The sequence below is a fragment of the Peromyscus leucopus genome, chromosome 19, assembly GCF_004664715.2.
Source record: "Peromyscus leucopus breed LL Stock chromosome 19, UCI_PerLeu_2.1, whole genome shotgun sequence".
Lineage (NCBI taxonomy): Eukaryota > Metazoa > Chordata > Mammalia > Rodentia > Cricetidae > Peromyscus > Peromyscus leucopus.
The window spans coordinates 76887166-76902127 of NC_051079.1; the positions used below are offsets into that span (position 1 = coordinate 76887166).

The window sequence follows — 14962 nt, forward strand, 5'->3', positions numbered from 1 at the left end:
ATTTTTATTTATTTTTTATTAGTATATTTATTTTACATCCCAGCCACAGCTTCCCCTCATTTTCCTCCTGCTCCCTCCCCCTAATCTTCTCCTTTTCCATCTCCACCCAGGAAAGAGCACGTCTCCCATGAGTATCAATAAAACATGGTATATCAAGTTGCATTAAGACTAAGTACCTCCCCATGTATTAAGGCTCTGCAAGGCAACTCTGTATGAGGAGTAGGGTCCCAAAAGCCAGTAAAAGACTTGGAGGCAGTTCCTGTTCCCCGTTAGGAATCCCACATGAGGACCAAGCTACACAACTGTAACATATATGCACAGTGCCCAGGTCTTACATTGTTTAAGCTTGAAGAAGCTTGGTTGACTTTTCAATATAATGCAGTGAGATATTCCATAAGACTAAGATTCCAGGAAGATCAGTAGTCTTTCAGTGTACAGGGACTGAGATCTCACAACTTAGAGCTGATAAAAGGTCAGGGTCCTAACACGCCAGTTTATGAAATATCAATTACTATCATTTCCTCTCTCTCCTAGCTAGATGCTAGAGGGTTTTTATAACCTCTACAAAGATATATGAGAAATTTCTTACCAGAAGGGGTAAGTTCTTAAAATTCCCTCAGGGTTTAAGAAAGCAAAATTTTATAGTTTCATTTATTATAGAATAAATATAACTTTTATGAAGAATGAAGAATAAAAGGATATTCTATCCATATAAATTACAATTCAGGGAAAATAAAACAGACTGGCTTCTTGCAGCCTCGTTGGAGAGTCAGTGAAAATCTTGTTCCAGTTGCCTTCAATGCAGATTTTCCCATATCTATCTACCTTCATTTTCTCTTTGTTCCCTAGCTCAAACCACCCAACTAACATAATATAGAGACATGATGTATATTTCAAAGATGTTAATAAGGCATGGAAAACAATAAGTAACCATATATCCAGACATACACATCTGTACATGCCATTGGTTTGCCATGTTTACTAAGCCATTAACGAAAAGGAACACCGATCTGCTTGGACAAAGAGAGCAGCTGAGAGCCTTACTCTTTCCTCTCCTATTTATACATTTTTTTTTTTTTTTGGTCTCAAGAAGCCTGAGCAGGAAAGACATGGATGGGAAAACAATGACCCTACAGAACACAAATACCATCAATAACACAGAACAGAATTGTATGGGCTAGTTTTTAACACTAGATACAGGTTAGAGTCATTTTGGAAAAGGAAAACACAATTGAGAAAATGGCCCCACCAGATTGGCCCGTAGGCAGCTCAGAGACATTTTCTTGATTAATGATTGTTGTGGATGTGCCCATTCCATAGACTGTCAAACTGAGTAGATAATCCTGGATGCTACAGAAAAGCAGGCTGAGAAAGCCATTAAGAACAAGCCAGTAAGCAGCCTTCCTCCATGGTCTCTGCATCAATTTCTGCTTTCAGGTTCATGTTTTGCACTCCTGCCCCGACTTACTAATTGATGAACTACAAACTGTACAATGAAATAAAAGCCTTCCTCTCCAAGTTTCTTTTTGTAATGGTGTTTTAGTACAGAAATAAGAACCCTAACTAAGACAAGAATCAAGAATAAAAGAAGATTAAAATAAAGATACAACTTGGGAGGCAGAGGCAAGTGGATTTTTGTGAGTTCGAGGCCAGCCTGGTCTACAGAGCGAGATCCAGGAAATGCACAAAGCTACAGAGAGAAACCCTGTCTCAAAAAACCAAGAGAAAAAAAAAAAAGAAACAAAGGGCAGCAAGTCAAAGAGCAAAAAAATCATATATAAACTATAGATGTTATTTCAATCTGAAACTTTTATGTATGTTGTGGTAGATTTAGTATTTACTAACAAGAATTCCATGCTGACTTTAAAATTAGCCTTGAGAGACACAAACAACTATTAAATAAAATTCAATGTCTAGATTTTGTTGTATTTTTCATTTGACAAATATGAGTAAAACCATATACTCAAACAAAAAAGTTGGCACTGCCCCAGGCACTGTGATCTGAAGATGGTACACCAAATATTGAATTCTACAGTGTGTAAGATCCATGTTTCAGAACAGACTAAAGACAATTCTAGATTGTAGATAGCAGGAATGGGGAAACAAAATGTATTTCTGTGAATGATACTAAATCAAAGTGAGGTACAAAATAATAAATAAATAAACACACAGGACACTAATTATGCTTTCATTCAGTTTAGTATTCTTCTAAAATAGAATTTATGTATTTTAAAATGTTTCCTTCAGTTGATACTTAAAATAATTTCAGATTAAAGGAGTTTGTTTTATGATGAAGCTAGAATTTCCAGATAGATGACCTATTCTATTAGTTGTCTCTTCCATTGGCTTGCAGGCAGTAGTTGTCATGAGGACTCCAAGCTGCCAAAAAGGCCGTCCTTAAATTTGAGGAATTACCTGATATTAGAAAATAGATAGTCAATTTATTAACCAGACAATATACATGAGATAGAAAGCCACAAAGTGTTAAATAATATGAATCTTTCTCTGTCAGTTAATTTACATCTTTTCATACAAAACCTATAATAAAATTTTAGTTTACTTATAAATATTTTGTGGTTGAATATATTGAATTCCTATTTAGAAAAAAAGGCCTAATAAGAATTGAGTATAAATCAACTATCTTCAAAAGGAAGAAATGATATTATCAATTTATCAGATCATTTTCTTCATATTTAGAATTTTATTTCAGTGTATCTTAAATAATAAATAACAGAAACAAATATTTTTCACAGGGGAAATAAATGTCAAAGGCATAGAGACCACTACAGTAATTTCCATCAATGATTTAGACTTCAGTGTCAAACATTTACATAGTTTATATTAAAGTAAACAAATATGCATTTAGTATGATTGAACTGGCATTTTTCCAATGGATAATTTTCTTTAAAAGCTTGCTCAAAATATATCATAAAAGCTTTGGTAAGCCCCTCTCATTGCGATGCTTTTCATCCATGTTTCTGAAAGGCAATTCCACTTCCTGACATTTTTCTGTCTAAGGATTTTATAATTTTATGATCGTTTTATTTACTACATTTTATATATGTGAAAATTTATATTATCTGTACTGATAATATTAACATACACAACTCTTAAATTTTAAGATATAATGTCTATTTTCTACAATCAAATTTTTTATTATTGATTTTTGTCATGAAAAATCAAATGCATAGGAATATAAAATTAAAGATGAATAAATTTATTTTGATTAGCATTAAATGGCTAACATACTACAACATCAAGTTGATAAGAATCTTTTCTTATTGTGAAGCAGCTACATGGTAAATACATTTTTACATTCTTGTTGCATATTTTAAAGTATAATGTGCTTTGATATACATGGGCACTGCAAAATAATTACTACAGTCTGGTTTATTATCCTATTTTAACCTGCTCTATCTCATGTAGTAAGAGTCTTTGAAGTACCCATTTAGATATGTAGGGTTCCAACCACACAATGCAAAATTCATTGTTCCACTATAATTAGGATCACTGTCGTGAATGAACACATTTTATTTTATAAATAAAAGTTTCAAACAAAATGACACCTCCCAAATTTTTTATTCTTGCCCCCACTTGAAATCAGGTCACATGGCATACACTGACATCAATGCTCCAAAGAACCTTCAGGTTGTTGACAAGTACTCAATCCCAGCACTTGTCTGGCAGATGAAGTTTGCAAGTCTTCAATCTGTTCTCCACATCACCTAGCTCCTTGCATTCAGGCAGGACCATCTCAGGAGTAGTCATCATCAGCATGATGTGTCACCGTCAGCACCTTAGGTAGAAATACCCACGTGATGGGATTCAAGTAGGCCATATGTTTCTAATGGAATGCTTTCTATCCCACAGGACTTTGATTAACTTGGCTCCAAGTGCCTTACAGAGCAGAGCTTTCTCACAAACCTGAAATATTTGTATTATGTGTTTGCTCAAAATATTCAAATAGAGATAAAGCTTTCCTTTTCAGATCATTTGATCCTTTAGACATATTTTGACAGTAAGAAATAGACTGATAAACAGACATCTACTTGGAAGATACTTTCGAGAATTTGACTGAGCTAATTATTTACATAGCCATCCATGTCCTTCTGAACTGTTTCAAATATTCTGTCTTTCATACAAAAAGATACATGATAAACTGAAGGTGGGTAACAGATGCTGGATATATGATATGTTTATGATCGATATAGAAAGATAAATATAGTCGTTTGTTTCAATGAGAGATTTTGACATAAGAGTTGTTGAAAACTCATTAATTAACAAACATTCATTCACTCATTGTAAATTCATACATATAATTCATACATACAATATTCATATGTATTGAATAATTTTTCAAACATGGAAGATGGCCATGAAACATTTGATGTAAATCAATGAGTGATACTGTTTGTGTGTCAGTCTTAAGCTTCTCTGATCATTTAACTCTACAGGTAAAGAAAAGAATATTTGAGACTATTTATTAAGAAAATTTGAAATATATTATTATAATTGTTTTTCTTTCATTGTTGAAAAGGAAGGTGAGGGGTAGATAATAATATGATGGATCGTGTTCTAAGTCTAGGGCACTGCACTTGATTTAAATTTTCTGTGGAATCAGTTTATTTAGTCTCTTAAGTCCAATCATAAAGATGTTTCTACTCCTAGAGGATCACCAATCTCTCTACTTGAGAAAAGCAGAGGATGAGCCAACAGTCAATGAGGCCTGGCTTTATTCTTCTAAAGGGCCTTTAAAATGAAAATCAAACCAAAGGGGTAAGTCTGTCCCACGCATATATTTTGAAAGGTACATCTCTGGGTGCTGGTGGCTAATGAGGATATTAGATGACAGGTGGTCCGATGCCCTCTGTGCTCTGAGTTAAACATCACCTAAAGAGCAATGCCTCTCCCACTACTGTAGATTCCCACTCACTTTTTCTTTCTCATCTCCTACTTGTTAAGAAGCTTTATAAAGTACATTAAATGGATTAGTCAATATATCTTATATAGGAAGCTCTTTTAAAACAATATCGGATTGAACAATCTAAAACTAGTTTGTCTAGTTGCTACAAAGACTCTTAATGTGTATTCTCACTCTTTGCCTGAGGTCATCATTGATTAGGATCTGATGAATGTCATTGTGGAACCAAGGGTTGAATGAAGTATTGCTTCCAGGATTGCAAGCTACATCCCCTGAAGTCCAGTAAATGGTATGATATGTAATATAATTGATACTCTTTTTGTGAATTGTGTATTTGAATATTTACTGACTAAATTTCATTGTTTTTCCCTCATCTAGTGTAAACATGCACAGAGCAAGGCCAACTGTCATTGTCAAAGTACTTCCCACGGTCCCTATCATGAGAAGGCTATGATGTGCCTGTGGAGGAGACACACATTATGTAATCATTGTTCTGGCTGGAGTTACAGTGCAGGAGGCTGCAAGTTCAATATAAATGAGTAAATATAAATTTATTAAATGTCTTTAAATAGAAACATGCTCAAAATTAGTGCATATATAGATGTGTTGTTTAGACTATTACTTCAGGCTTGTGGGACCTGGCTCTGTGTCTCCCTAAGCAATGGTTCAATAGTAGTTTATGGCAAGGCTTAAGGTCCTTCTAAATTTTAAAATATTAGTTCTATAATTCATTGAACAAACTTGAAACACAAAAACTGAAAATGTCTGAAAGTATTTTTGGAATATATTATAAAAGAAAAATGACTTCTAAATTTAGGCTTTCTTCCTACCACCAAAAATAAATCATCTAGGCTTTGCTATGCATACTTACAAAGCTGAGACATTTATTTTAGATTCCTTCTATAAATGAAAATTTTAGTTACTTAAAGCTAGAGAGGCTTGGAACTGTTAAAAGCATGAAAATAATACATCAAACATTGATCAATGTGTTAAAAATTATCAGTTTCAGCTATACTAAAATTTTACAAATGTAGTGAAAGTTTACCTTAGCATTTGAGGTAGTTGCTTAAGAAGTGTTATTTACAAATCATGAAAATAACAATTTACTTTGCATTAGAACAACATACAACAGCTAGGAGTAGAATCCCTCAACCCATTGGCTTCTGATAAAGCAAGGAAAACATAGACTTATTAGGGGATTGATCATGCTTGTTAATTTGAAAACTAAAAGTTGGAAATTGAAATTAATTTAGGATACAGATTAATGGAGATGAAAATGATTCATTAAAAGAAAACAATTAATTGAAATAAAACTCATTATATAAATATGAAGGAAACCTGAAGATTGGAGTCTTTTCAAGACCATTCCTTTCTAAGTTTTGTCATTACAAGCCACAGTGAAACCTACTTACAGTTTCATGAAAGTACTGTTTTACTAAAAGAAGTGTCCCCTTTCAAGTTTCCTACTGCAATCTAAAGGTGAGAGCTTCTTGAGGTTCAAATGGCAACTGCAGTCTCTGGGGAAAAGGATCACAGTTCTGCAAGGGATCAGAAGAAAAGGTGACAAGAAGGGGCTTGATCAGAAGAAATCTTCAGGACAGTGTTTATACCGTCCAAACACCATGGAAAGAAGTATGTGATGACTAGCCCTCCTAGACAGCCTCATACAGCTTACATGAAGAGAGACTTATAAAATTCTGTTTTGTTATGAGAATGCATGTCCTAAACAGGGCCTCAGGACTCCTGGATTGCATCATGTCAGTAAAAAAGAGTAATCAGTGAGAAGACATCCAGGTTGTCCGTGTTTCTTAGGAAATTCTTTGGTTTCAATTATAAAAGTTCATCTTCTAGGACAATATTTTTTTCAAATATATCAGAAATATTCATGTACAAAACAACATAAAATTTCTAAAACATGCTCTTTTGTGTTATTATAAATCATTGATTTTTCTTGCCATTTTCAATTTTCCTCATAAATTCCCATATTGGCAATGGGCAGTCTGGAGCCAAAAGGGTCAATTTCTTCATCATATATGACACTGTTCTAACTCCATGGGGCATGAACATAAATGAATATAATTTGGCTTCAGTTATCTCCTATAAAATGCTCTATTCAAATCATAATGTTCTATTCTGCTTGTAGTAAATGGACACAATGCTATCTCTCTGATGATTTTCTGTGAGGAGTCAAGTCAAATGCCAGGAGCAGTGGAACACATCTGCAAAATCATAGAACTAAGGAGGAAGAAGCAGAAGGAGCAGACATTTTGACTGCATATGAAGTTGGAGGTTAGTCTTGAGGTCATAAGATCCTGTCACATAAAACAAAAACAAAAATAACAAAAGAAAGGAAGGATTAAAAAAAAAGGGGTTGTTTAGCATATGTTAAGATCCTCATTTACTGTTTGAACAATGTCTTACTTCCTCTCCATTTTTAAAAATGAATCACTGGGAATGGGAATGGGAAGGGACTTGGCATTTTCTTTCTTCTCTTTTGAATCCCTGGTGAGTGAAGACACTTGATAGTTTAGACTGGAAGCTTAATGATTCTAGCCATGCCTCACTCTTTTGCTGAATTTCAGGAGAAATTTCAAGGTAGGAGGTTGAATCTTCTCTTCACTTTCACATTTTGAAAGTGAGGAATTGTGATTTTTCTATACTCAGCCATCAGAGGACAATGTTTGAGATCTTCACAGCATCAGTGGTTCTCAAACTTTCTCATGTTGCAACCATTTAATACAGTTCCTCATGTTGTGGTTACCTGCAACCATAAAATTATTTCATTCCTACTTTATAACTGTAATTCTGTACAAAAGTGAATAGTAATGTAAATACCTGATATGCGATATATCTAATATGTGACCCAAAGGGATCACGACTTACACAGGGTGACAGCCACTGCTTTAGAGTCTTTCCTGTGCACAAGACCTCCTCCCCAGACATGCTTGATAATAAACACTTAAAAAGCTTGTTTGAGCTGTCTGTAAGTCCATGTTCCTGTGATTTTTTTCCAGTATAACACATTTTATTTCTGTTAATGTAACAATGCTTTCCAAAGAAAATATAATTTTTCTAATCACCAACCTTACATATGCAAAAGCAAGACAGAGAAACATACAAAATGTATATGTACACATTCCCTGTGATTCTTTCAAGATCACTACTTTCCTGGACCTGTGTTTTATCAAAGTCACAGCTCCCTCCTAACACATTTCTTATTGCTATGAGATTATTTCCAGCAGTGCAATGTAAGGAAGAGTTTTTCTCAAATGCCAATATGTCAACTGATAAATAATTCACAATTTCAACAGATCAAATAATACTAGCTTTACATAGTTTGATGTAAGTTTAGAACATTATATTATTAAAGAGACTATATATAAAGTATATATATATATATATTTAAAGTATATATATTTTTTAATATTTTTTAATATTTTAGAGATATTTTAGGTGTTGCCAAGACCACATTTTTATACAGTAATTTAAACAAGTATATATGACAAATGGTAGATATGTAAGTTCTTACCATTATTATGGTCTGTTAATAGCCAGTGGCAGTTCTCTCGCCATTTCAAAGCTCAGATAAGGAGGGCTTTAGAGATAGCTTAGTAGTTACAAGTGCTTGCTGCTCTTCCAGAGAACCTGGCTTCAGTTCCTAGCAACCTCATCAGGTGGCTCCCCTGTCACTCCAACTACAGTAGATCTGACAATCTCTTCTGGACTCTGTGGCACCTAATAAATGTGCATATGTATGTACACATGCGCACATGTACACACATCTACACACACAGAGTTACACGCATGTTCTCTCTCTTAAATAAATAATAGCTGGGCGGTGGTGTCACACACCTTTAATCCCAGCACTCGGGAGGCAGAGCCAGGTGGATCTCTGTGAGTTCGAGGCCAGCCTGGGCTACCAAGTGAGTTCCAGGAAAGGCGCAAAGCCACACAGAGAAACCCTGTCTCAAAAAAAAACAATAAATCCCTAAAGGAAACTTCTGGAAATAAAAAAATAAAAAATAGACAATTCTCCATATGCTTCATTCATTAGCTTAGTCTTATAAATTACACACGAAGAATAATACTTTAAGACACAAAATTCATAAGCTATAACATAAAAACTGAAATTTATCATTAGTTTAAAATCAAATTATTTTAATTTTAAATCATTACAACTATTCATTTATATTCAGTTCATCATTTTTGTTTGACAAATAGGAAGGCATTCATCAATAATAATGTGTCAGTAAATATAATGAAGCACACTATTAGTATATTCTGAAGAATTAAAAGGGTTTTGAATGTGCTAATTTATTAATAACTATTGAAATTGACCTGCTCCCTCTTGAATTGTATCTAAATTTATTAGTGGTTCTGATAATTAAATTAAAATTAGGTCACTTTTGCACACTCAGGAGAGATTAAACAGATGCAAAGTAAATTTTTAATTACATTAGTGTCATCCTTCATTCAACATCCCGTGTGAAACCTTAAGCATTTCATTAAATTATTTTATATCTGTACATAAGAGCTGTAAATAACATTTCCCCCTCACGATAAAAGTTATAATTTCATTCTGAGACCACAAATGTCCAAGGTCTATCCTTTTATTGTGAAGATGTGCTAAAGTTAATGAATACATTACATTACCCAGAGATGAATGTTTTAAATGACATAATATTAATGCACATTAGTAGCTCATTTTCTCTCTAAAGAATTCCCAATCACATCTTTAAAAATGTCTTATGATGACCATGTCACAAGAAATATCTGTAGCACAACAAAAACTGAGGGTAAAATTCTACTTCCTCAGTTCCTGAAACTTAAAACTGTGTCTTGGTGGTTTCCGCTTCTCAAGCAGCTCAGTACTGAAGTACTGAAGGCAAGACTTGGAAATATCATATACCTTATTTCACATCTTCTTGCTAAATATACTGTATTTCCTAGATTTTAGAGAACTGATGTGATTTCATACTCTCTGTCTGTATACAGAATTCTATATTGATTGTTACTCTTCTGTTTATACTTATTGGAACTTTTTGGGACCATGCTAGCTCACTTGTTAATATCCCTCCTCCTTTGGATCACCTGGCAGTCCCTGATCATAGAGTTTACACTGTTTGTAGAGTCACCATTTCCTGAGAATAGACACCATGAATTCATTTTTTAGTTACAAATTTCCTACTAATCTATCAGTCAGTAGTTTAGCAAAAAATTAAATAAATATAATAATGAGATAAATATCTAAAATGTCTTAATTTTTTAAGTTGAAGTCTGTCCTATATTCTGAAAGGTTTTTTTTGCCACAATTGAAAAACAGTAAGAAATTGAAATACCACTTAATACAATTCTCACATCTAAATTTTTTCACAGGGCAGCAAAAAGATATCAGTGAATAACTCATACCATGAAAATAAGGTCTAAAATTCAGTTGATAGTAACACACTGATACCAGTTTTTTAGCTTTGATAGGTCATGTAAGTTGTTAGCCCTAGGTTCTAGTTTTGATGAATGGGATACTATTTGTACAATCTTTGCACTCATTCTGTAAATACATATCATTATATTTACAGAATTATAATTTTAATGTCATTGTAAATAAATAACACATCATCTTTCTCATTTATAATACCAATACTCTGTCCCCAAATAGATAAATAAATTATGTATTAGAAATAAAGTTACGTAGTAAATAAGACAAAATGATAGCCTACAGAATGGAAAAAGATTTTCACCAACTCCACATATGACAGAGGGCTGATCTCCAAAATATATAAAGAAATCAAGAAACTAGACAGCAAAATACCAAAAATCCAATTTAAAAAATGGGCTACAGATCTATATAGAGAATTCTCAACAGAAGAATCTCTCAAATGGCTGAAAGGAATTGTTCAACATCCTTAGTCATCAGGGAAATGCAAACCAAAACCACCCTGAGATATCATCTTACACCTGTCAGAATGGTTAAGATCAAAAACACTGATGAGAGCTTATGTTGGAGAGGATGTGAAGCAAGGGGAACACTCTTCCACTGATGGTCAAGTGCAAACTTGTACAGCCACTTTGGAAATCAGTATGGTGATTTCTCAGAAAACTGGAAATAAATCTACTCAAGACACAATGATACCACTCTTGGGCCTATACCCAAGAGATGCTCAAGCATACTACAAGGACATTTGCCCAACTATGTTTATATCAGCATTATTCATAATAGCCAGAACCTGGAAACAACCTAGATGCCCCTCAACCAAAGAATGGATAAAGAAAATGTGGTACATATACACAATGAAGTATTACTCAGCTGTAAAAAAAAAAAAAAAAAAAAATTGACATTGTGAAATTTGCAGGCAAATGGATGGAACTAGAAAATATCATCCTGAGTGAGGTAACCCAGACTCAGAAAGACAAACATGGTATGTACTCCATGTATCCACTCACTCATAAGTGGATGCTAGATGTAAAGCAAAGGATAATCAGACTACAACCCATAGCTCCAGAGAAGCTAGGAAACAAGGAGGACCCTAAAAGGGATGTACAGATCACATTGACATGGAGAAATAAAGGAGATCTCGATGAGTAAACGGAGGATGAGGAGGGGTGCAATAGTGGGTAGGGGTTGGGGGATGAGAACACGAGGGAATGGGATCGTCAAGCTAAGGGAGGGACGCAGTAGGAGAACAATGAATGAGATATCTTAATAGTGGGAGACATTATGGGGTAAGGGAGAAACCTAGTGCTAGGGACATTCTTAGGAATCCACAAGGATGACCCCAACTTAGACTACTAGCAACAATGGAGAGGGTACCTGAACTGGCCTACCCCAGTAATCAGATTGGTGAATACCATAACTGCCATCATAGAAACTTCATCCAGTAACTGATGGAAGCAGATGCAGAGATCCACAACCATGCACCAGGCCAAGCTCTGAGAGTTCAGTTGAAGAGAGTGAAGAGAGATTACATGAGCAAGGGGGGGTCAAGATCATGATGGGGAAATGTATAGAGACAACTGAACCAACCTCAAGGGAACTCACAAACTTTAGACCAACAGCTGTGGAACCTGCATGGGACTGGACTAGACCCTCTGCATATGGGAGACAATTGTGTAGCTTGGTCTGTTTGAGGGACCCCTGGTAGTGAGATCAGGATCTATCCTTGGTGCATGAGCTGTCTTTCTGGATCTCATTAGTTATGTTTGGACACCTTGCTCAGTCTTGATGCCGGGGGAGGAGCTTGGTCCTGCCTCAACTGAATGTACCAGGCTTAGCAGTCCCCTCATGGGAGAATTTACCTGTTGGAGGAGGGGATGAGGGGGAGGTGCGGGGGAGTCAGAGCTGGAAAGAGAAGGGATGAGAGAGGGATCTGTGGTTAGTATGTAAAATGATTAATTTTTTTAAAAAATAACAGAAAATAGAAAAAAGAAATAACGTGATGGTGGCACTATTTATATGAATATATAGTAATAGAGTTAGAAGTAATAAACAGGAATTCTACAATGGTACACAATAAATCTGTCTCCCAAAATGATAAAAATGAGGGAATTGTAATTATAGAACTAGAATATTTTTATTTTCTCACCTTTTATGTATAGAAATAAAAGAGATATTTCAAAATGATTGTTTTCCAATAATGTTCTAAGAAAAAGAAGAATCAGCAAGGACAAGATGGAAGTGGAGGAGGAAAGTTCATGAGGGAAGCAAGTTAGCAGGGATCAGGTTAGAAATGGAAGCCTAAGAAGAATAAGCGTAAAAGGAAATTCATGACTAATACAATATGCCAACCAAATGTCCCGCACTAAAATGAAACTGTTAGTCTGACTTTTAAATTATACAAGAAATATAGCTAATTATAGTTTCTCCAAATCACATAGACACTGAAAGACGATTCTTTTCTTCCAATGAGCTCATGGAGACTTACACACGAGTACATACATGCACACACACACACACACACACACACACACACACACATACATACACACACACACACACATACACACACACACACACACACACACACACACCTCTGTACTTTGGAAATTATAGATTACTTTATACATGTGATTAGAATTTGAGGTAGTTTTCTATACTGAGTCTTAGGCCAACCTGAGATATGTATTGAGTTTAAGACCAGCCATAACTACATGTGAGGTTATGTTGGAAAACAATTAAGGCTGAAGTAGTAGTCTTTTTCATTGGTCTTTAAAGTCTCAAGCAGCAAAAAGTTAGGAAGAATGGGGACATGGATTAAGATTAAATTTATACTAAGGTGTAGGGTTACCATCTTGTCTGTTTAGATGATAAATGGACATTGGTCTCAAAAAGTTGTCAGTTTTTAAAATGTTTTCTTTGTAATTGCTATGCTGTCATATTAACTCTAACATAAACTAGAAATTGGGTCAACTTTTAATTTCTAAACACATGTGCATTAGCTTCTTCCAAATATATTTGATCCTATGCTTAAATATAAAGCAAAGGGCTGGAGAGATGGTGCATCCATTAAGAGCCCTTTATAGCCTTAAGAGCCTCAGATTAGTTCCCAGCACCCATATCAGGACACTAACAACTGCCTGTAACTCCTGCCCCAGGAGATGTCTTCTGGCTTTCACGGGTACTCAAACATACATTGTAGACACACAATGCAGATAGATATACATGCAAAAAAAACTTTAAAATAACCTTCAATATAAAACAAATAAAATTTTAGAAGAACTAAGTTAGACATCTTAGTATTTAACCTCTCACAACAATCAGATCTCAATATTTTTGAATAACTGAAGGACACAGCTAGATAAATCCTTGCTTGTTTCCATAGCTAGGCAATGACAGAGAAAGAGACATGTAAGATAAACATACTCATTCTCATCCAAATGAAAATTCAGAACCACTAAAACCACAAAATTTTAAAAACATCTGCTTCTGTGTTCCTGCTCTGTACCACCATAGTCTCAAGGAGAAAGAAATATCTAAATAACCCCACAACCAGTGCTTTTGACACTGAATGAATCTATGAAGCTTCCTTCCAGGCCTGAAAGTTTATACACTTTCAGTACCTATGAAAGTTGTTCTGAACTTTATTTGAACTTCAAAGATATATTTCTAACAGTTATCATTATCACTATACTTGCTTTATGCACCTGAGAATAATAATAGATACCCCTCAATATATCAAATCACCATTAACAATGCTACATGAATGCTGCAACTAATTTATTTATGAGGCAGATGTTAATGGAATTTATATATTAGGACTTCATTTTAAGTGCATATGAACCAAGTTGTTCCATGATATTTTCTTCATTCATAAATATAGGGATTGTACTCCCTGTTTCCCCAGCCCTTCTGGATGCTTCTTGCTGCTCTCTAGCCTACTTTGTCCTGGATGCAGCTTTCTTTAGGAATTTTTTCACAAGATTTCTGGCATCTGCCTTTCTCTTCCCCAGTGCTTTGGTTATAGATATACATCACCATGTCTAGCTTTAATAGTGAGTACTCAGATTCAGGTCCTCATGTTTGCACAGCAAGAACATCATCCAATGAACTACACACACATCCAGCCAAATCTTTTTAATCCCAGAGAAGGCTGCGGAAATTCTTGTGAGAGGACACAGAAAAATATCAAGGAGAATGTCGAGTAGGACGGTGAAGGATTGCTCATTCTTCTCAAAAGAGAAAGCTATCACTTATTTGCCTGTCTTTAGGCCAGACATTTTGATTGAGGTTAAATGAAAAGAAAAGAAAAAAAAAAGAAATCTTTCTTTGGAGAAATAATTTGATTGCATGTTTAGGTACATGTGTGAGTGTGTGTGTATGAGGGGGATGCATGTGTGTACAGGTGCATGTGTCTGTGTGTATACATATATATTGTATATGTTTAAGTGTGTGTATGCATGTGTGTATAGGGTGTTTATGTGTGTAGGGGCTTCAAATTAATGGAGTATTGTGAAAGAAGAGGAAGAAAAATATGTACTAGAAACAGCTGAAGAATTGTCTTCCTTGTGGGGCTAAGAAAGTGTTAGTGGTCATCCTCAGTCACTCAG

At 34.8% G+C, this 14962-nt stretch overlaps 1 protein-coding gene and 1 long non-coding RNA gene across 3 annotated transcripts in view; one reads left to right on the plus strand and one right to left on the minus strand.

Annotated features, from left to right (window-relative positions):
- Positions 1-14962, minus strand: part of Dok6 (docking protein 6) — a 411539-nt gene that overhangs the window by 345269 nt on the left and 51308 nt on the right. The gene's annotated exons all lie outside the window — the stretch shown is intronic.
- Positions 4056-5496, plus strand: LOC119086298. Its single transcript, XR_005089556.1, has 2 exons — positions 4056-5210; positions 5300-5496. It is a non-coding gene; the product is annotated as an uncharacterized LOC119086298 (long non-coding RNA).